General features: G+C 30.5%; 2 long non-coding RNA genes across 3 annotated transcripts; both read right to left on the bottom strand.

Moving 5' to 3' along the window:
* On the bottom strand, positions 1–2,234 carry LOC108740462. Of its 2 annotated transcripts, XR_003232534.1 has the most exons (5): positions 1,365–2,234; positions 1,060–1,208; positions 577–804; positions 137–378; positions 1–69 (listed from the first exon to the last, which is right to left on the bottom strand). It is a non-coding gene; the product is annotated as an uncharacterized LOC108740462 (long non-coding RNA). The 2 variants fall into 2 exon arrangements; XR_001938332.2 differs by having other exon boundaries at positions 1,060–2,234.
* A 283-nt stretch (positions 2,235–2,517) lies between these two features.
* Positions 2,518–16,128, bottom strand: LOC108740464. Its single transcript, XR_001938334.2, has 3 exons — positions 15,949–16,128; positions 14,449–14,595; positions 2,518–3,456 (listed from the first exon to the last, which is right to left on the bottom strand). It is a non-coding gene; the product is annotated as an uncharacterized LOC108740464 (long non-coding RNA).
* Between the last annotated feature and the right edge of the window lie 1,701 nt (positions 16,129–17,829).

Here is a 17,829-nt window from a genome sequence, read left to right on the forward strand (position 1 = left end):
CATGCAAGATAAAAGAACTATTATTTCAACTATGGGGTCATCTTTGTCTTTGTCTTCTCCAACGTCGATCTGAAACAGATACGGTGGTAATAGATTAATAATGAGCAATTAAAATTAACTGTATCAAGTTTCTCACCTTAATTAACTGCAGACTGCAACAGTTTGCAGGTGTGAAGAGCAAACTAAATCCAGGAGAAGCACCATAGCAGAAATTTCGTTGTTCCATTTGAAATCAAATAGATCCTTAGTTGAAAATCAACTGCATAGTGTGGAGAAGTGAAGATGAAAATATCAAATCAGGAACAAAGTCCAGAAAAGACCACACCCATGTAGACAGTTGTTCGAGTAGCGCCAAATTGAACTCATTTGTTGGGCAATCTGCAGAAAGGGCAAAAAAATATATTAATTACACTATTCATTAAGGAAGGAACTAAACACTCCTAAAAATAAACAACATAAAGCAAGTAAAATAGCTGAATTATAATAAAATGACTACAACTGTCATTTTACATCATAACAAATAACTTATAAGATCAATATAGAGCACCTAATATTATAAACGGCATGCATTCTCACCTTAATTAACTGCAGAAAGTAGCTTCCTAAGGTCCACAGGTAGAATGAACAAGCCAAATCCAGAAGGAATACCACTGCAGACAAGTTGTTGTTTCAGTCGTTTCCAAAGTAATTTTCAAATGCCTCTCCCTCTCAGGTTCAAAATTATGTTGCAAGGGCAAGACGTTAAAAGCATCGACTCTTTCAGTACCATCAGAATTAGCTGTAATTTCTTCTCACTTGGACAATCTATAGAAACGGGCAAGAAAACGTGGTTAATTACAACTTTTAAAGCAAGTAAATCAGTAATATTTTAATGTAGTGATTTGGAGTTAAAGTTAGAAGCTAACTTTCGCACTAATAAAAAGACCAGTTCCACATTTTACTTCTGCTACTTAAGAAACGTTGTTTAAAAATTGTTTGATGAAAATAAGTTACAAATGCCTAAGAAATTGAAGTTTCTGGGACCAGGATTAATATTTTTAATGGATATGGTTTACTTACCAGTTCGTTCGTCATAAATCTTTCCTTCAGCAATGCCACACTGCATCCGTTCCCAATCGAGAAAAGGCACTTTTGTTAGGACAGCTACTTTCTGAACCGAATGAACACTGACACAACCAAGGCAATGCTATCCAGGTTTTTTAACGTTCCTATGAAATGAAATCTTATGAGTATTCAGATATAATTAATTTAGCCTCTTTAGTAAATAATAAGCATGACACAATACTAAAGTTAATTTCAAATAAATTTACTAATTTGATTTTTTCAGAAAACATTTAGATAAACTGAAATATTGTAATACATACAATTCTAACAAAACAGCGGGTGGTTCGACATTCTATTAACAAAAGAAGTAATATGCTTCTTTCTTAGCGTTTGCTGTGAGTATAAAATCACATGGTTTTCTTAATGACCGGGTTTTGTAAAGCAGACAACCTATTGGATTTTAGTCAATTTTTGACGTTTCGGCTCCTTAATAAATAAAAAATAAAAACAACATTTACATTGTTGAGTTAAAATGAAACAGAGTTTTTGTACAAATTAAATTAAAAATGAACTACGGTTTTAGGTCGTAAAACCTAAGGTTGTAGCCCACAAAAAATTGACAATCAATGACTAAACTGATAACTGCAAATGCAAACCTACACAAATACAATTGCCAATTTTGGTACCGCGATGCCTGAAAAGGAGTGACTGCTTTGATTTTAGGCTTTTGAAACCCAAAATAAAAGCTCTGGGTGCAAAGCTGGCGTAAAGTCAGCAACAAAGGATGGAAAATTGGTACTGATTTGATTGAGATTCCCTCGACTATTGCTGGTCAAGGGAGGACTACTACGGTTTTAGGTCGTGAAACCTAAGGTTGTAGCCCTAAAACAATTGTCAATTGACCGAAGTCAATGACTAAGATGACAACTGCAAATGCAAATCTACAGAAATGCAGTTGTCAAATTTTAGTCTCAGGATGCCTGAAAAACCTATTGCAACTGTCACCGTGTTGGTCTCGCGATACCTAAACTAATTACTGAAATATGTCAATGCTGACTTCATGCTAACCAAATGATGAAGATATTTATACAAATATATTCGTACGCAGTGGTGTTGTCCAGCCGGAACGCTCCGGAACGTCGTTCCGGTACTTCCTTTTTGGACAGGAACGCGTTCCGGAACTAAAGATGATTTCTGATAACGAGAATTGGCTGATGTATTGAAAAAAAAAATTAAAAAGAATTGCTGATTTTTTTTTCTAATTTTTGACGAATTTTTATATGTATTATTATAAACAAAGGTTTGAACCGAACCCGAACCGGAACAAAAACCGGAACGAACCGGCTTGTTTTTCCGAACCGTGAACAGGGCCGATCCTGGCGACGGGCGAAAATTGGGGGAAATCCCCCCCCCTTCCGTCGTCGTCAAATTTGGGACATGAGACCGCACAGAGCGGCCGCCTACCCAGGGTCGGCCCTGTCTATATAATTATATATACGCGTTCCGGTAAAAAAAAATTAGCACAACACCACTGTTCATAGGTACGATATGTTTTGGAAATATTGTAATAAACATATACATTATACGTATTCGAACGATAAAATTATGTAAATATTACTTTCAATTTTGTTATTCAAATTTTCAATTTATGTACTTACTGTTTGTTTTAAGTACGCAATTTATTACTCCTGTAAATAGGTACAAAACATGCCATTTATCTAATTAAAGATATTCAAATATTTTTTTAATCATTAAAGTTATTTACCAGTTGGACCTAAATACAGAACCTATTGCATGCAGCTTTTATTACAAAATTTCCAAATAATTTTCAATCAACGTAAATTCAATCTGTCATCTTTATATTTACGTCGAAGTCAATTGATAAAATTGGTATATTTAAGTGTGTTATAAGAAAAAAAATCATGTTCAATCCTGTTAATTGTTAAATTGAAGTTGTATCTTATGCACATTTGTTATTATATTTATATTACTTGTGTAAAAGAGCTTTTAACTTGTTAAAGTACTTTAAATAAATTATGTATTAATAGATTGATAGAAAAAATCTTTTCGTGTCGATAAAGGACAGTATTTACTCATCATCATTTTACGCAAAGGGTACGTTTAACCCAGAAAACTAGAAACTTTAGTTTTATCCTAATGATCCTGGTCAACAAACAAATTATTGTATTTTCGATGATTTTTTGACTCGTATTTGGAAGAACAACGTAAGCGAAGCCGCTGGTAAAAACTAGTTAGATATTAAAATAAAATTTTCAACTTATCTTTTTCATGTTGTGGTTATCGAAAATTTTCTTATTCGCAAAGAAGTCCTCCAATTCCAACCGTTTTCTTTGCAAAACATTTGGTAAATGCCGAGGAGATGTTGGTTAGGCTTGGTTCGCTATATTTTTTCTGAAAAATAGATAGAAAAAATCGGTAAATTGTTAGTCCGTTTTAATTATAAACCGATAAATAACAATCCTGCTGTGTTAACTGTACTTTTTGTGTCACTTAAAAAGCCATACTTTTTTTACATAATGCTCCACAGAAATTAAGTTGTTAATAAAAGCCAAACGACGACAATTGTTTGAGTTTTATATAATTATGTTAAACACTTATTACAATTGAAATCAATAATTCACATGAGCCATCGATAAGATTACCCAATCTTTTCTTATTAAGCCTGATCCTCACTATCTTTACAAACGACGGGCAGCCGCCGCATGCCAGATGCTGATCAGTTATGTCTTGTATTCTCATTAAACAACTATGACCGTCAGTCTTTCGGTAATTTTTTTAATGGTTAGCACGTTTTTACTAATCTAACAGTAATTACTCTTTTACTGGAATAATAAGATGGGGAGGTGGAAAAGTTAAGGAAAACAAGAAAAACGAGAAAATAAAATCTATGTTTTCTCATCAACATTATTGTCACTTAATTTAAATTGTATAAACACTCGTAATTTTGTACGAAAACAATTAATTTTTCGTCCTTTTTGCTTTAATAAAAGGTACTAGGTATTGACAAATTGAATGTATTCTCATTATCTAGCAATGACCGTCAGTTTTTCGGCAATTTTTTGAATGATTAGCACGTTTTCGTAGCGATATTTAAAAAATACTCTCATACTAATCTAGCAGTAATTACTCTTTTACTGGAAGAAGAAGATGGGGAGATGGGAAAGAAAAGGAAAACAAGAAAACTGGGAAAAAAAACGTCTGTCGTATTTTTTCATTTACATTATTGTCATTATAATCTTTTTAGTTTAAATTGTACAAACACTCGTAATTTTGTACGAAAACAGTTAATTTTTCGTCCTTTTTGCTTAATAAAAGGTATTTTCATATATTCAAAATGCTTACAATAGTGTTGTTAGTATTATTAAACGATATCATTATGTATACTTATTATTTCAGTTACAACATAATACAATAATTGCAATACAAACAAATTATTTTATCAGGAAAGAAATTTGCTGATTAAAATTAATAATAATTATTTATTTACGCAAAACAAATAAATGAAAAAAATTTAAAAAAAATCAGCAAAAGAATTCGTTAATATCTGTTCTGGTTGCACAAAAAAACATAATAAGTTGCAAACTTAGTTTAAACGAATTTGCTCAAGAATAACCCTTGAATCAAACTTTAAATCCTTATTGTGGATTGATACATATGCCCGCTACAATGTTCTACTTTTTATAAATTTTACTGCATCCTCATCTAAGAATAATAATTATATTTGGGAACGCTCAATCTAATGTAACTGTCACCATTCTGAATAATATTTTCTGATTTACACACCTTATTGTGTACATAATTAATTCTACCTTATGGGGGCTCAATGAGGCAAATCCGTTTGAAAATATTCTCGGTAAAATGAAAAAGAAAGAAAATGGTAACAATCCCCTTGCCCAAATTTTACAAATGAGTAATATATGTGGTATATATTCCTCCAAATGAAAATATAAATTGTATTGAAATTTGTGGAAAACTACTATGTAAAAGAAAACTCTTTATACGTATCCATGCGATGCTAAATATTTAGAAATGTACCTATAGTTTCTGCAAACAATGAAAATATTACTGCATGTAAAATCATAGATGTTGATAAAAAAATGGTTTATCTTAATGTTAGTGACGAAAGTAAAGAAATAATATGGTTTATACCGTTGGTACATATGTAAAACTGAACAGTTTCTCATTGGTAAAATATATTTCTTATTTAATTTTGTATTTTTTTCATTAATAATGATGTTCATTTTTCCAAAAATTATTAATGGGTAGCAATTTTTCCCGGCGGGGGCCACATGCGGCATTTCTGATAATGCACAAATGCGGCAAGGCGTTACATGCCCCTTCCTTGCCCTAGGGGGCAAACTCATGAAGCCCGCAAGGGGTAGTGGGCTACCCATTTAGGGGCCCTACATTGCTACCCCCCTCAAAATTCTAATCGGGTTATCGAATTATTTAATAAAGCGCCTTAGTTAATTATAAATTTTAAACACTTATTAAATTCATATATGCCCGCCATAATTTTCTGTTTCCTATCATTTTATAAACTTATAAACATCTAAAAGTCTATGAACGGTAAATCGTAAACGTTACAATGTTTGCCATTTTGAATGTTTTTTGATAATATAAATTTTACCATCATTTTAATACAGAAGAAATACATATCTGTACAATTGCACAGTCAAAAATTTTATAAAAAAAAATCGGTTGTCTGTAAAGTCGGTTTACTGACGATAGTTGAACGTGATAACGTCATAAGAAAATACTGATGGAATGGTTTCATTTTTCAAAAGAAAATTTTAATTTTATTTGTTTGATAGATATTTTGTATGGATATAGAGAAGGAGGTAAATGGAAATGTATTATTGTATAGCAGCTGTCCACGCGGACGCATNTAAATTATGCATGAATTTCTTTACGTGAGACGAATTTCCGGTCGATTGAAACATTCTTCAAAGATTTCGTTGCAAAATTAAAATCTTATACAAGAGAAACTATTAAAGACAGTTCTTTTAAAAAACTGGGGATGAATATTCATTATTTTTTTGGACAAACAAAATAGGGGTCGGCCATGCATGTGTTAAGGTAACACATTTTCAGTAATGTTGGTGCCCCTCGCTGATGTCAATGTAAGATAATGTTGAAAAAAATGCATAAGATACATTTGCTTATAATTACGTATAGGTATGTAAATTAAGAAAAAATCAATTTCAAGGGTATTTCCGATTATAAAATTTTCTGCCCTTTGCATTGGTGGGGTCAAAAATACGCATTCCCATTAAAAGAAATTAAATGATCTTTTAATTATCTTGATGGTTACCAATTGTATGTCCTTTTGAAAACATTTTGTTTTGTCAATAAAGGTATTTGGGATATTTCGTTGTTCTTTCAATTCAATTTTAATTTTTCGATTACAAAATTTACAATATGTATTCCCATTTAAAAAAAAGTGATTTGACCTGCAAATGACATTGAAGGTTAATATCAACGTCACATTAAAGGTGACCAGCTGATTTTACCTTCGAAAGCACACACCTTTTGTCTAACACTTCTTCTAAAATATAAGATGTAATCAGAATAAGTATATTATTGTCTCAAGATACATAACTCGCCTTGTATTAATTGGTTGACTGGTGGATATTTATAAAAATACAAAAACATGTTAGTAATATTATCTATAAAAGAAATTATAAGCGCCGTCAGCACAGGGCAAAGTGGTATTACCTAGTTAGTATCAGCAATTTTTTATGCTGAAGGGTACGATATATTGCATATTTGTTTACAAACAATCCCTTTAAACTTTAATCATTGATTACTATACATCTATTAAAAAACCATAATGGCCGACATCAGTAACAATGCGACAACAATTGAAAAAGAATGATGGCCGACAACTGCAATAATTAGAAATAATAATGGCCGATACTACGTCATAGTGGAGCAATAAAAATGGCCGGAGGCAGGGGGAAGAATTAGTATAACTAATATTATAAATGCCAATGTGAGTATGTTTGTTTGTTGGCTTTTAACTCCTTAACTACTCAACCGATCATCATGAAATTTTATACATACATTGTCAGGGGTACAGAAAAGGACACAGAGTACTTTTTATCAAGAAAAAATAATACTGTTCCCGAAGGATAGAGAAATTAGTTTTATGTGGTCGTCGATGATTTTTGACATGTATTTAGGACATCAACGCTAGAGAAGCCGCGAGTAAAGTCTAGTACAATATAAAATTAAATTTATTACTTAAAGAAAAGATGTGTGTATATAACATTTATATATGTATGTATAGATACATTTTGGACTCGATGTGTTCAGATGATAGGTGGATGATTTAATTAATAACACGTGAAAACGGTAAAGTATTTAATTTTACAGAAAATGAAATGAAGACTAGAAATGTAGAAGTAGAAGTTGAAGTTAGGAAGCACAGGTCAGAACTGATTTTAGTTTTCGAAAAGAGATTGTAGAAAGGGTGATAAGGAGGAGTTAGAAATAAGTGATTAAAGTAGGGAACCAATAAGTTGCTAGTGAAATCTGGAAATGACGATTAGAAGAAATACCAAGAAGTTAAGTTTGAACTGAAATAACCGAAGAGACCCATCATAAAATAGCAATTAGGAAAAGTAAGGATTATAGATGTCATGCAGTTAGTATACAAGGGTTGAAATGTTATTAAGAGATTATAGGAAAGTACGAAGGCAATTAAATAGTCGTTAAAGCGAGCAGGTAAATAGTAAGTATAGAAATAGAATTATAAGGGAAGAATATTTACACAACAATAATATAACACACAATGAAATTTACAATGATAACAATACACAAAGATATTTACAAAAATTCCAAACACACAAATACAGTTTTCACAGACATCAACAAATATACAAACATACACTCAACACTTCACTTTAAAAAATAATAATTGTTTCTATAAAAAATTATAAAATCGCCACAACATAAATGGAACAAATAAATATGTATAATAATTTAAAACAACTTTTTAATATTCAAAAAAACAGTTCTTTTTAAAAATTGATTGAAAGCTAATCATTTTTAAATCGAATTTAGAGTAAAGACTTTAGATACAAATAATTGATTAAAATTTTAATTTTACAATAAAATTGCGCTCTTTTTATCTTGGCGTAGCAACTAAAACATGGTCTGGGTAACTCGTAGAAAATTTTAAACCAACTTCACTCATAAAAATTCTACTTATAATACGTAATAATCTGGTTTAAACAATCAACTTTTATCCTTAAGTAAAAAATCTGTTATCAGTGGGGTTTGCGTTGATTTAAATAGATAAAACAATGAAAACGCAAAAAGGTAAAATTACATTTTTATTATTATTAGATTTTCTCTGATTACATTGAAAAGCCCTCTTAATATATTGAAAAGACTGAAACAGTATTCTTCGAGGATCATACCATAAATTTTTATTATGTACCTATATGTAAACCCCTGTTAAACAGTTTTGATTTCTTTCATGTTGCATTTTCAATTTTAAATAGAGAATAATATGTGTTTTGAGTATTTGTCAATTACCGCAGTTACGGACAAAATTTTACCCATTGGGTATATTAGCGCCTATTAGCGTTTCCAATAATCGTTGTCTTGCCATTACCAGAACCTGCAGGCTATTGAAAAGATGCTGGGAAAATGTAGGTATTATATACCGTTTGGAAATAGGAAATAGAAGGAAACGAAAAAAAAAAGGAAAAGCACGAAAAAGCAATCACAGTTGTCAGATGAAGAGTATTATTAGGAGAGCACTTTCCGGAAAGCTGATACCACTTTAGATTCATAAGCAAGAAGATAAAAAGCCTACGGCCAAATATAAGAGAATTCCTTATCGTCCCTCTTCTATCGACGAAGAAATACAATTTAAAGGATTTCATAAGTTCTTATTAACTCGCTACATATGTTTTGCTTCATCGGACGAGTATAGTTACTACTAAATATTTTTTGATAGGTAAATAAAAAATACAAATAAATTTTATTGCTACTACAATGTAAAATCAATTCTTTTATAGGACAGGGTTGTTGGTAAATAGGAAAGATATTGTAAGTAGATAAATACTGATTGATACGAAATGCCTACACATAAAAGTACAGGTACCTAATTTAGGGAAAAAACCAGTATTGGTAAGGGGTGAATGCAAAATTTAAAAAAAAAAAATCGAACTTTCATTCTATCNTAACCGTTTATTATTTTTTATAAATTTAATGAATGAATAAGTTTCATAATCGTATGTACAACTTGTTTGTGTTAAAAGGCTAAGAAAAGTGATGCTGTCAAATTTAATATTTTTAATGGGGTAAATTATTATTAATGCCGTTTTTTGGTTTTTAATAAATAATTTGCGTATTATCGGCAAAAATTGAAAGAAAGTGAGGAAAAAAACCGGAATTGGAAGAAAAAAGTAGAGTTGGGAAAATTTAGAAGAGACGCAAGATAAAATGCAGGAAGAAAATAAAAGTATAAAGGGAAAGATGAAAAAACTAAAGAAGGAGAATATTGGAAAATTACAGGAACTACAATAGAGATTGGAAGAATATATCTAATGAAAAATGCTATAACGGGTGGTTAAAGGCGAAAAAGAACTTTAAAAGAGAAGTCCAGGAAATGGTACTAAAGGAGCTGGAAACAGGGAAGAATGGACGGAAAGTAAAGGAACAAAAAAAAAGAATAATGAGATTGGAAATGAAACTGGAAAATAGAAGAAGGGAAATCAAAACAAAACCTGATGTTTTTTGGAATATAGTTGGAGGAGGACAAACAGACTACGAACATGGGAGTAAATGAGGTATGGAAAATTAAAAATAAGGTATATGAGGCAGAAATAGCGAAGTGGGAAAAGAAGCTAGAAGTGGTTAACAACAGTAAAAGGCTGAGAGGGACGGACGTTTATATAAAAGATGATTTGACTGTTGAGGAGAGACGAATACAGAAGATGTTGGAATAAACGGCGAAAGAAGAGAGAACAAAATATCGTTAAGAGGGTTAAATTTGTGTACAAGAAGATAATAATAGATGAGGTAGTATGGATGCGCGCGAAGGAAAAAGAAGAAATTGTAAAGGAGAAAAACTGACATTTCATAAGGAATAAGAAGGTATGCGATGGTCATGATGGAAAAAGAGATACATTAATGAATGTAAAGGTGTCGACAACGAAAAATAACGACAGGGGATTATGAGAGTTTGTGAGGGGATATGACATAGTAAGTTAAGCGAAAAGTGAATGAAAAATAAGAATGATGAGGTTGTAAAAACATAAACAAAACGATAACAGCATTATCAGAACATGCATTAAATAACCAGCATAATTTCAATTTCAAAGAACCTGATATTTTGGACTGGGAAAGCAATTATACAAAAGGGATTATCAAAGAAATTATACACATAAAAAACACCCAAACTCTGTACATAAACGATAAGTAATATAATAAAATGTTACAAAAAACATATAGTTGTGTAATTATTTGACCGCCACCCTGAAGAAAACTACATAATTTCAGTACTCCGACAATCTGCGTCTGGTAGGAGAATAACTTGATTAAACAAATCTTCAGGTTATCTGTCAAAGTACAGGTTCGGATAAATGATGTAGGGAAAATAAAATTCGTTAATGCCTTAATCAAGTAAATGTTTACATAAATAATTTTATAACTGATGAAATTCCAGTTTAAGTGAAATTAATATGGACATCAACAGTAAGAAAGTCTATGGAATTATGTGCCGGAAAGGAATATGTACCGTCAAAATTATTAGAAATATGATCGTTACCTACATTTGTAAAATAAGGGGAAAGGGAAAAAAGAGTTTTCACGTGAAAGAATAAGAGGAAATTGAACCCTTAGAGCACAGATGCCGCTCGTAGTTTTCATTGGGAAATTCGCTTTCCTTCACAACCTGGGAAACTGTATTCTCTGCTAGTAATCGATAAATTAGGTTTACAACCCTATATTATACACGAAGTTTCCTTTTTATTACACCTTGAGTAATTTTCATAACAGAAACCTTGCTAATCAAAATAAAAGTAAGATATTAGTAAAAGAGACTAGGACATTTCTGTAAGAAATAACTCAAATTCAGTCCTATAAATCTGAAATATAGCATTTGGCGATTCCTATAACACCGTAAGTAAGTAATCACAACAGAATTTAAACAGAACACTGTGCACTGTTAAATTGATTTTACATGGTACAATTAAGGATACCATCAAGGTTTACAGTTTTAAAATAATTGAACGTGTTTAATAAATTTTTCATTTTCATGATGTGCATGTTTTAATATAGAGAATGAAACGTAAATTTAGTTTTTCCTACTAAAAGTTTTCTAATACATACTGTGTATTTTTTGTATTTAACGTTTTATTCATTTTTGTACATATAGGTAGGTACCATAATCTCAAAAGTGGATTTTATTTAATTTAATAAAACTATACAAACTTTTATATGATGGGAAATCGACAACACAGTAGTCATGAGATAGTTTTCGTGGTCTTCTGTTTAATACCTGTCCCTTTTTCTTTAAAAAGGGTGTTCCGACCAAGAATACCTATTTTCTTCATGATGGCGTTTCTAATAACTTAAATGGAAAATACTATCATTACTCAACATTTCGATTATATGTATGTAGACTGAATTTTATTCCTTGTTAATAATAATTACAGATATAAAAAAAGGTTATATAGATCAATCAAAATCACTTCTAATGTAAGCATTATCAGAGCATTTCAATTACATCAGTCAATACGAAAGACAAAATTTAAAAGCTAAAAAAATGTACACTATTTTCTAAAATGTAGTCCCATTTAAAGTGCAATCTTTATATTATTTTTAACTGCTTATTTTATTATACTATCTTTTTATCATTTTCTTAATAGATATCAGTACCCATTCAATGTGTCTCTTGTGGGTCAAAAGTCTAGAAATGAGTACAGGGGAGGCAGCGCGTTATGAACAAATTAAAATGTGTATGAAATACATGTAAGTGAATGTATTATTACGTTACTTTGATAGTAATTTCTTATCGTAATCGTCATAAGGTCGTCAGTACTAAAACTGGTTGTTCTCGCACTTCCACTTTTTCCTGTCCTGAGCTAATCTTCGCACTTCCCTAAAATTAGAACAGCCCACATCCTTAACTATTTGTAACAGTAATCTAATCTAGGTCTACCTTTTTCTGCCTCTAATAATTTTTACCTGTTATTAATTTACACATAAGATTTACGACATAGGTGAACATGTATTTGAAAATTTTGTATTTATTTTAAAAATTGCCACTAACTTTTGCTGGCCAAGAAAATCAGAAATATACTAAAAAATGAGGTATCATTATCAGATAATTATCCAAAAGTATCATTTGGATATCTCATTTCAGTTAAAAAAGTACAACAGATATTTATTATAAAAAGCGTTATTTGTAATTTCACTACATATCTTTAAATCGATTTTTGCCTATTCAATTATATTGAAGAATCTCTACCTTTCTGTATGATTTTTTAAATTTATTGCTGTGGGTTTGGATGTAAAATAAAAGTTCGTAGGCTCGGGCTGGAAACTCATCCAGAACTATTAACATCGTTATGGTTTCTCAACGCTTTGTGTGCTTGTTCATTCAAATCCTAGTAATTAGCAGTCTAATTTGATTTTGTTTTTAACTGGCTTCTGTTCTCTTGTCTCAGTTGAAAACGAATCCCTTTGTTTCCTTTTTTCATTGTACCACAATAAGTAGAGAAACTGACGCTCAAAATTGCAGAGCATAGAAGTTGGTATTCGTTTTTTTTTTAATTTTAAAAACAACCAGTAGCAATTTGTGGGCCATTTACGTAGAAGGTCAAATTAAAAAAGCATGAACCCTCATTTCAAGTATTTTCTCATAATTTAAATCTTCGTCCCGATTTACAATTAGTACTTATTCCCTACACGATAAATACGTTTCTACTCACTTTCACTTAAATTAGTTAACAATTAAAGGAAATATATCGCAGTTGAGGAAATAATATAAATTAAGAAAAAATAACATGAAATTTGAGAAATACTGTGATAAACATAGGTAGTATATTAGAAATAATTAAAAATGCAAATAAGAGATGAACTGAAAGCAAGGGAGGAAATAGAAGAAAATAGGTATACGGGTTTTTTGAATAAAATTTGTGACTCAAAAAAATTATAAATGGATAGCTGTATGGAATAGTTAGGGATAAAGGAGGGAAAATTGACAAATGATGTTATGGGAATGGTTAAAAGAGACATGATGGTTGTTGAAAAGAATAGGGAAGTTGAAGGAAAGAAAATAGTGAAACAGGAACAAAAGATTAAGAGCTTAGATAAAAAAGTGGAAAAGATAAAGAAGGCAGAAATAGAAATGAACATTATGGTTTTTGGTTTGGAGTTGGAATCAGCAGACTAGGGCGTGGAAATAAAAAAAGTGATAAAAGAGAAGCTGAAAGTTAATGTACAAGTAGTGAAGGTTTGGAAAGTGAAAGAAAAGGTATTTGAGGTGAAGGCAGGAAGTATAGTACAGAAAGTAAAGATACTGAAAAATAAAGAAAATTCGAGGAACACAAATGTATACGTTAAGGAACATATGATAGTATAGGAGATAAGAATAAGGATCATTATATGCTGACATATGGTTAAGTAAGAAGTTAAATAATAAACAAAAAAAACAAATCAAAAACAGTTCAAATAAGTAGGGAAAATATGATAGGTTTAAAATGAAAAAAAGCTGACGATGCAGGAAATAAGACGTTTCGAGTTTTGAAGGAAGAATTCTAGGTTGGAGGGAATGAGAACAGAGGTTGGAAAGAAGTTCAACTTAGTAGCGTGGAATGCAGCTAGTGAAAAAATAAATGTAGGAGCTTTTGGGATTATGTAAAAACATTTTAAATTATTTTTTTCATTTGAAACTTGGTTGGAATGTAGATACTGAGGGAATAGAAAATAATCTAGATGATAATAATAATTAAATTAACGAAACGGCTTATCAATCCGAATCCGTAAATCTAAAATATTCATGTCATTGGAAGAAATATAAATGTTTCTTCTTTTAATTGGCAATCATCTCTTTATTAGCTTTTAGAGCCAATCTGAAATTCACCCATCGCTCATGTTTGAAACATTGAGGTATTGATGTTAGTAGTTTATTTAATGTAATTAAATAATTAAGAAAATTATCACTTCAATTTCAATTCGCTTTTTAGACAAGCTCTAATTATTGAAAATATTCAATTGTCTACTCCAGGATGACTTTGGTGGGTCATTGGCCAAATGCCCATAAGGAAAAGTCACCAAAATTGAAAATAAAAAGTAAGTATGCATCTTAATACAATAAACGTTGAAATAAAAATTGAGGAAGGTATACGTTTAACTTACCTTATTGATAATAAATAATCGTTGACTTTAGAGGTACAATCCAATCCAACCAGGCTGTAATTTACCATTCCAGTAACGATACACAAAATTAACAGGTCGGAAACTTCTCCACCATTTCATTGAAGCGGTAGAATTTAAGAACAATAACTGCAATAAAATATATAAACTTTATTTAAAGGATAATTTTAATGTTAAACAATAACAAGATTTATTTCATATACTTGACTCTACTTAGAATAGAAGTACAAAATTCAAATTACATAAAAATTATTAATAAAAATAAGAACATTCTCAACTTAAGAAATTACCCAATTTATCCCTTAACAGTAATTTTACAGAAAATTGTAAAACAATTCTGTTAATAAACAAGACCCAAGAGAACAATTTCGCTAATTATGTTTGTAGCATTTTGAATGCAATTTTCAAAACAATTTTACCTTTAAGAATTGAAGTAGGGAATCATAATAGTCATTTCTCTCTCTAAATCAACTCTTCCACTAGATGTATAAATTCGTAATATTTTAAACCCTTAACCCTAAAACCTTATAACCCCGTAACCTTATGTAACCTCTGGTTAGTACTGCTACCTTGGGGATAGTTGTTAAGCTTAATATAAATAATCATAGATTTAACTTCATTTTGATTTGGTCAAGTTGACTGTGTTTATGTTATTTTTTAATGTTTTATTTGTGTCAAGAACTCTTGTTTGGTTGAGAAAGAACGTGTAATTTAATTCTTTTATTCAGAATAAAATCACGTATAAAACAATCTTAGACTTATATTCCCATAATCAAAATACCGAAACGGCTAAACTATTCGTGACGTATATTTCACAAAATTAAAACAGAATATCCTCATGATTCCCACAGTGTTGAACTCTTTAAAACCCTATATAAAATTTGTTGGATCTTCAGCATTAGTATTATCCCATCTAGGTATATCCCGAGAAGGTAACATTACAAATAGTTACAAAGTTAGAGATTAAGCAATACTGTTCTGATTATTTTTAGTAGAAGAGTAGATTGGTTACTGGTTAAAATTCAAAATCGTTTGGGATTATCATGATTTAGATTATTTTTTAAGATTATATCTAAACCCTGATGTACTGGAGTGAAATTGACCTCGGGTTTGTATATATCGACCACAAAAACATACAGTATAGACCCCTACGCTGATTTTTTTGTGTGGTTGTGTTATCTAATTATTACGGAGGTAACTAAAAATATTCTAAAGGTAGATAAGTACATTATTAAGAAAAAAAATTAAATTTAATTACGTTGAATTTATATATATACCATAAGTAATTTTCTATACGTGCAAAAACGAACTAAATTTGAATAAAACTACAATTTTTCTACAATAATGGCAAATATTTTGTTATATTTTTAAGTAAGAGATTTTTCAACATGTATTTCTCTCTCACAAAATCAAACAAGAAGACAATATATTATGACTCGCGTTCAAATGTCCAAATTACAATAGTAAATGAGAGACTTATACCTTAATTTGTAGTTAAAGCTGCCTGCATAAATAATCCTGCTGAATTCACTATTATTTTAATTTTACAAACAAAATGTTACACGGAAAAACCTCATTGTAAACCGTTAAGTACTATAATAAGTAGGCATGTAATATACCCAAAGACAACTAGCCAAAGCTCGAACACGATGAATCATGATATCATCATCCAACAAGGACAGTGAAAGGCGAACTGCTTGGCTTATCTACAACACATGCGTCCTATCGAAAGATGAACTGTTTTAGCAAACATAAACGATTACAAGGGACTTTTAAAAAGAATAATAACAACAATTATCGATCAAAATGATTTATCGATACGTAACGTAATAGTGCAATTTCAAATACCTAAAATTTTATTAATTTGTAATGTAAAATGCAAGATAATTAATTTGTATAATCTATCAATTTTATGAATACCAAAGAACACAAAATAGACATGGAGGGTGTTTGTTAAAATTTAAAAGAAGGCCTCAAGTGGAGTTCTGAAAACAGTTACTCTCCAATTGACTTTAAATATTTACCACATAGTTGCTCTATTAAAGACTAGAAGATCATCAAGGCTTTTAGGCGACTCGAACCTAGAGAAGTTTATTAAATGCTTTAAGAAAGTTTTTCCTTTGCAGTAGCGATTAATAATTAATAATTGTTTAAAACATTAATGTAAAACTAATTTAATTTCCTTCCCACTACAGATTACCGTAGATTAACGAGGAAAAATTTTTTCTTATTGCAGTTATTTTTTAGTAATAGAGCTAATCGAGTTCCAAAAAGAAAAATACTGAGTTTTATTTCAAAATTTTGAGGCATACTGTTATAAAATATCCATAATTTTCTATTTAGGTTACTAGTACACAATTGGTACTTATATCGAAATTATTTGATTAAAATTGCGAGCTAAGCCGACCACTATGCTAGTAAGTCATTAAGCAGTCATTAAAATAGCCAGCTTTGATTCAGAAGAAAAAGAAGATCGAGCAATCAATTAACAGAAAGGAGTGAGGCAGGGTGGTGAGACGGGTGGTCGTCTTCACCCAACCTGATGATTTCCCTGATATTCGCTACGTATCCTTAACTCTCATAATTATTGACGCTATTTTCATTAAAAGTTATGACAAAATTTCAGCATTTAAGACAACTGTTATGTCGGTAAATAGAAAAGTTTGTGCTTAAAAAAGTATCAGATTAAATGAGCAAGATCCAGACTTAACACGCAAGACCAAGGCAAAGACAGAACAAACAAGACCAAGGCTGAGACAGAAAAACAGGTCGTAATATTGACTTTTCTATAGGTAAAGAAATACTTACCTATTAGGTATTATTTTCATATTTATTCATTAAACAATACTTGAATTGACTTTTAGGAAATTGAACCCTTTCAAAATAAAGTTTACATTCTACGACTTTCATTTTACTGTAAAATTTGCGATTTCACCTACAGGTTCGTAAAAATAATATTTTCTTGAAGTTATTTTTTACTTTACTATGTTGTTCCTTCGTTTCGCATAAAATTCGATCAATCGACGCAAAATGCAATTTTATATCTCACTATGCAAGTCCATAAACAATAATATTCAGTACATTTTTAAAAACGGGCGAACTCAGAAGATATTTTAGAGGGAGGGTTGGTTTTCATAAAAGACCATTGGTGGGTAATGCCAAAGGTCCCGGGTTCAATTCTTTAACTTGAGGTTATTTTTTAATGGATAAAAATTAGAAATTAATTTTCGCATTAATAGTTACTCTTTTAGAATTGTAGTACACGTTCAAATTTGATTTTTATGACCAAATATTCATCATGAAATAAAACTTCTCATTCATTTTGTACTTATAGTTACTACATTTTTTGATAGGTAAATAAAA

Source organism: Agrilus planipennis, unplaced genomic scaffold (genome assembly GCF_000699045.2).
Source record: "Agrilus planipennis isolate EAB-ADULT unplaced genomic scaffold, Apla_2.0 scaffold57, whole genome shotgun sequence".
Taxonomy (NCBI): Eukaryota; Metazoa; Arthropoda; class Insecta; order Coleoptera; family Buprestidae; genus Agrilus; species Agrilus planipennis.